At 47.6% G+C, this 6383-nt stretch overlaps 1 long non-coding RNA gene across 1 annotated transcript; it reads left to right on the plus strand.

The window, feature by feature from the left end:
- Positions 1–488: 488 nt before the first annotated feature.
- LOC126051176 (uncharacterized) lies at positions 489–4156 on the plus strand. Its single transcript, XR_007509733.1, has 4 exons — positions 489–939; positions 1137–1258; positions 1634–2704; positions 3309–4156. It is a non-coding gene; the product is annotated as an uncharacterized LOC126051176 (long non-coding RNA).
- Positions 4157–6383: the final 2227 nt, after the last annotated feature.

Below are 6383 nucleotides of genomic sequence, written 5' to 3' on the forward strand. Positions count from 1 at the left end.
AAAAAGAGCGTTATCACTTTTTTGGGGGGAAGTATATGTGTGAAGGTGTTACTCATTTTTATGGAATGTGTGTGCAAGTTTGTCCTACTGAATAGTTAATAGCTAGGAGAAAAATCTTCAAGTGTATCAGTGTGCTGAAATGGTACTAATTAAGACATAAATTGATGGGGGGAGGATACAATGGGGGTGGGAGGGATTCCAGTAAAGGCTGTTTTACATTTTGGGGGAGGTTCAGAGTTTAACAGAAAATGAAGAATGTTTTATAGACTGCGATGGGTTCCATGGTCTCTTTTACAGATTTGCACTATTGCTGGGTTACTGAAAATAGTGTGTACAAAACATGAAATTATATACATGCAGATTCTAACCCCTTTGCAATTTGGTCTGAAAACTAATTTATTCTATTATTAATTTTATTCTTGGTCTTTGCTTCTTTCACTAGTTTCCATTACTCCCTTCTCTTTCCTGTGTTGCTTTCATGAATGTAAATGTTTGTGATCCAAGTTTAAAAGCCTTTTCTCTTGCATTCTCTTTTCTTACCTGTATTGTTGGTGTGCTGTGACAAGATTTTTTTGAAAACAGACTAGAAACTTTACAAGGATGGGAATTTTTCCTTTTCCCTTTCTTCACTGCACTCTTGAGGAATAAGGGGAAGAGAGGAAGGCACTTGTTAGTATATTTAATAACTGTATATATATCACCATCTCCCTCACATCCCTTTGTGGTCCTGCAATGTCAGTGTTTTAAAACATGAACTGGCTTTTCTTCTGTGCTGATGAAGAGCCTCCTCATGATAAACGTGTGGCTTTTGGACATTTTCTCATTGCCAGTAATTGAACTTCACAATCTTTCCACAGTTCGCTTGCATGTCAATCACCACCAAATAATCCTTATTCCGCAAGATGCAATAAAGTCCTTTAAGGAGATGGAGTCTTGACAGTGAGTAGGAAATGTTTGGCATTCAGTTCAAAATAGTTGTTTCTTCTACATGATCAAAATTAATTTTAATGGCAAAAGGGAATAAAAAGAACTTGAAAGGGGGCTAGCATTTTTCTTTGTGTGTTTGTGGCTTTGGATTTATTCCCCGCCCCGCCCCGAGCTGTTTCAAATATCATCTAAATGTTCCCCTGTTACAGAAGTACTGTTTGGTGGGGTAGGATAGCCCTTCCTGCAGGGATGGATCTGAATCTTGCTGAAAACCATTTTGAAGAAAGCAAGATGTGTCAAGTAATTATTTCAACTGAACAAATACACGAAGGTAAATTGTTGCTATAATTATTAGGTCAAGAATCTCTTTAGTAGCTACACTCATATTTGTATGAAATACAACAATAATTGTTTACAGAAAGGTTTCCCAAAGATGGAAATATAATTTTAACTTGTCTTTTCAAACACGGGACCCAGTTCTGTCTTGTGTAGCCCATGGAGCCGGTTGTGCGATGTTTATCTGGGTCCTTACTGATGAGATCCCTGACATGAGCATGTGGTTGAAAATGGAAAAGTAAGTTTGTCTGACATTTCTCTGAAGTTTTTTATGTGTACTTCCACTGCTTTTTTCCATGACGGATCTATAATTGTGATGATCAAAATGTAAATGGATTAAAGAGAGCTTTTTCTCTCTCTTTCTCCCCAGGATCGTTCCAGAGACAATTTCCAATTGCTGCTTGTTAATTTTCAGGTAGGTTGATCTGTGCTAGATCCTGGACATGTGGAGCCAGATGTGGAGAACCACTGCAAGGCTGACAGCAGTGTATAATAGAACGTGGTGCTTGATAGCCACTTGGGTACGGCTGCTTCTGAAGAGGTACTGGGACAGTGTGAGGATGGTGCAAGTCATGAGAACAGTACCCCCTCTGGAAGGACAAAGCAAGTCTTCAAAGGGCACTGAAGCTTCTCCTGGGAAGTCCTTCTGTCCAGGGTCAGGAGCTAAATACAAGAATTGGTGAAAAGCATAGGCTGGAGAAACTAATGTAGCGTTTTAAAGGCTACCCCGTAAGGGCAGGAGGATGCAGGGATCCTTCCCAAGCCGGGCTCTCCGCACCTCTGCGCCTTGGGCTGTCGGCATTGCTTCAGCATCTCTCTGATTTTCTTGCCATTTGGAGACAGGTTTAATTTGAAAAGTAAACTCAGCAGAACCTAATAGTTATCTAAACTCTTTTTTAATTTGAAATCTGCATCTTCAGGCATCTGAATGTTTTCAGTATTTGACCTGTATTGCTCAAGTGAAGATTTTCACATTACTCAGTTCAAAGGCAGAGTGCTGGGTGCGGTGACCAGAATATCGCCTTTTATCCCTTAAAACGCTGCCTGAGATTGATTTGCAGGTAGTACACTGCATGCCACTCAGCTTCTTGATGCCTGCTTTATTTGAAGTGACGATGATTTTGCTCCACAACAGGATATGCAGTCCAGGATTTATTTTTAATAAATCTGGGGGCATCTTAAGTTGACATTGCATGACTGGAGCTCAGCACTTTACACTTTTTTCACTTAAGAGCGGAGGGCCGGTACTGTGTTTCCCAGGTAACTGCTCTAGACCATCTATTTTCAGGTGAGCTCAGAGCAGCAGCAGCCCAGCGGACAAGGCATCCCCACCCTCCACGGGCTGCTCGCTAGGTCTGTTTCTGCACGGAGAGAAACACCAAGCTGCATTTGAGGGGAACTAGTTGAAGCTTATTTTATGGGGAGAAGCAGTGGTAATCAGGTAGGTTGAATATACAAACAAAATATTTGCCAAATCAAAGCGTGGGATTATTTTCTCTGCAATAATATTTTCTCATCACGAGGGGTCGTAACAGGACACTTCAGAGATTAGCGTCTCCGTGGTCAGCAAGAACTGGGCTCTTTTTGGGGGTGCGGGGTGCGGGGGCCCTCAGCACTGGGGTCAGTGCCGGCCGGTTCGGTAGCACCGCCAGCCACAGGTGCTGCCTTCCCCTCCCGACCCCGGCTGTCCCCATCGGCAGGGTGGACTGCCTCTCCAGGGTGGAAAGGACACGCAGAAAAGTTTATTGGGAACCACATAGAACAGGATTTATGTTAATCTCCGGATAAGTATATATTTTTAAGCAATATCTTCTGTGACCCTAGCAATTTTCATCCTGCAAATCTATGTGTTTTACTGTGATTTGTCTGTTTATTTTATTTTCAGTTTGATCTTAAATGTGCTTTCACAGTGGTGAACTTGGTTGTGATGATACAGATTTTTATATACTGCTTCTGTATTTTTTCAGTATTTTCTGCTTGCTGTCTTTCTTTTAACCTTAGTATAAATTGAAAGTTTGTAAACTTATTCAGCTATGTTCTTGCAGCTTTCGTATGACTGGAAAATCGTATAGAGAGAAAAAGCTGATGATGTGTGTTTTAAACTTGTGATTGCGTGAATACTGCACGCATGAGGGAGGATCATTCTGGCACTCTACAAGGAATGATCGTTTCCACGCCGGCCGCGTCTCAGCAGCAGCATCCATTTACCACGCTTGGGTCCCTCGTGTGGGGACGGGTAGGTCTGCGTTTACTTCGGTTCAGTAACGTCTTTGCCATAAGAGATACTCGGCGTGGATGTGCGTGACACACAGCGAGTTGCAGGTTGGTGTGTGGCCTCGGGGGTGATGGTGACGTCCGGCCTCGCCGTGCCGCGTAGGTCGGTGTTAAATGGTGTCAGCGTGTGACAGGGGCAGCGCTGAAGCAGACTTTTACATTGACTCCAGGGCAGGAGCCGTTACGGCGAACCGCAGAGGTGCAGCAAGAGCCGCGTTTGCTCTGAGAAGGCGGCGGTCGGGCTCCGCTGAGAAAACCTGCCCTGGCTCACCAGCCGTGGCCCCCAGAACTGCCGCTGCTCCCCGGGCCTCTGGGAGGCATTTGGCTCTGGTCCGGGCCGGCTGCGGCGCTGGGACGGGTCCGGTGTCCCGTCAGGCAGAGCAGCGCCTGCCCGTCCCACAGACCGGCCGGAGCTGCCGGGGAGCGGGGAGAGCAGGGGGATCCCTCGTGCGGGGATGAGCCGGGCGTCCAAACCCGGGGAGCAAAGGGCACCCAGACCTGGGGGACTGAGCGATTTCCTCAGCCTAGCTCTGTTTCACCGCAGCGGGGTCAAATGGCAGAATTGTGTACATCCCCAATGCCCTGCTTCACCCGGGTCTTCCGTCGTCTTCCCACAAAAGAAAAACGAGGTTTTTTGCTATTTCTTTATGGCATCTGGCAAATACGCTTTTTGTCAGAAACAGCCTTTAGATTTGAACTTCGAACAACATCGTATCTGGTCGATGTACTCCGTCCAGCCCAAACGAAGGCTGTAGCAGAGTTGGTGTCGCCGCTCTCGGCGCCTCCAGCTGTGGCGGAGGGAAGTGATAAAGGCCGGAGGGGAAACCCCTGGCAGAGCTCGGTGGTGACCCCCCCAGCAGCGGCAGCAGTGACCCCCGTGCCAGGCCTGAGGCGCGTGGCGGTGGGCTATCTGGGGCCGTCCATCTCCGTCGAGGCCGCGTTTCCTCCAGGAGAGGTGGATGCCGTCGGGCGCCGTGATGGCTCTCGCTGACCGACGGCACGCGGGCCGCAGCGCTGCCCTGACCGCAAGTGCTCGGGAGGGAAAAACGTGTGTCCCGGACCCCAGGGAACACCCTGTCAGCGATGGGGAGGTGTGGGGAGGAGGCACCAGCGTCACCCCCCGCCTCAGGAGTTTGACTGCTGTGTTGTTATTCATCTTATTTTTTGGGAGTCGAACCCCTTTTGTATTTTGTCGTGCTGTGCCTTGATCATGTCGGTGCGGCACCGCCAAAAGCACTGCTCTCAATGACGTGTTTGAGTTAATTATAGCCTAGCCTGCGCATCTTGCACTGATAACCTTAAAGCACTTCTGCTCTGTGATTTATTTAAATGCTAATAAATTATACATTTCTGGCACTTTAGTAATTCATGTGAAAATTATTTGGAGTCAACTCAACATAACATACCTCTCTGTGTGCTCTCTGGTGGCTAAAGGTATGTCAGACAACAATTTCATCCACTCTCTACTTTTTGACATGACTTTGAGTTACCCGTGGGTCAAAGAAGATGAGGAGGACTTGAACAAGCACACTGCCAACTGTTGATGTCTCTATTATTAAAGAGGGAGTTAAGCCTAAATCAGGATCAAAGTATATGTGACTGTAAGCATATCTAGGCCTATAGGAAAGCATTTTCAGGCTGTATTGGTATGCAGTGGAAGCTTTAATATCAACATGTGGAGACTGATGTGTCAGGGAGAAAAGTAATGAGACTTGTTAATTTAACTACAAAATACATTAATGTCTGAGGTTTGCCTGCGGTGGAAGGAATGGATTCTTACAGATTTACACTGCCCCAAAACTGTTTGATTGTTCATTTGGGGAAATGTCTAATAAAGGGCTGCAAAACTTGATGGTGCAAGCTTTAGGGTGCTGTGCTTCCCTAAACCAGGGGAGGAAACGCCTTCAGACCACAACGTGTGTGACTTCAAACAGTAAAATCTGCAAAGCTGTGCAGAATTGTATGCAAAGCCTTGCACCATGCCTGAGCCTGAGCCTACCCGGTACAGCAAGCAGCCTCGCACCATCGCAGGCAGTTTTGCGGAGCAGAGCAAAGATTCTCCCCCTTCCTCTGCCGGGCGATGCTTCTGCCACAAACCCTAGCAAACAGCTGCACCATTTTGCAGCTCCTCTCAAAGCCTGCAGAGCTCCGGGTGGGAGAGAGCCCTCTCTGTCCTGGAGAAAGAGCTGGCGCAATGCGTAAGAAGCATCAGCAATGGAGCATTACTCCGACTGGTGCAAAACCAAAGGCCCCTTTTGGGATGCTGTTAGGAGCAGGGACCTGTCACGTTCCCTAGGCAGCCCTGTCCAGGAGAGCAGCCCCAGCCGCAGGGGCACCAGGTAGGCGATGCTGTTGCCATTGCTGTGCTGAACCTGCCTTCGGAGGGGTGCAAGCTCTTGCCCCTGCCTGCATCTTAACGTGGCTGCATATTGCCCTAGGCTTGCTCCTCATGCTGCTATGGCTCAGGGACTGACTTTAAATAGTTCCCTCCATTGTCTGAGCTCTCAAAGACTTTGGGAAGAGCCAGCACCTTCCCTGCACCATCTGCACTCCCTGGGTAGCCCATCTCTGGCAAAACCCAACTATAAGTATTCCCTGGACATCTCACGTCTTTGTGCTGGCAACATAAACCTTTCCACAACGGGTGGCACGGTGGCACCACCGAGTCGGGAGCCTGTGCTGAGTTACACAAACGTGGGGTTGGTGCTGGGTAGAACCGTCACCTCTGGGTCCCGGCACGTGGCCGAGCGCTGGGTTAGGACCCAAGTGGGCCTTTCCTTCGAGAATGCTCCCCAGGGATTTCTTTACTGCTTTTAATACAGAAACCTTTTGCCACTTTGGAAACA

The sequence above is a fragment of the Accipiter gentilis genome, chromosome 26 (assembly GCF_929443795.1).
Source record: "Accipiter gentilis chromosome 26, bAccGen1.1, whole genome shotgun sequence".
Classification (NCBI taxonomy): domain Eukaryota; kingdom Metazoa; phylum Chordata; class Aves; order Accipitriformes; family Accipitridae; genus Astur; species Astur gentilis.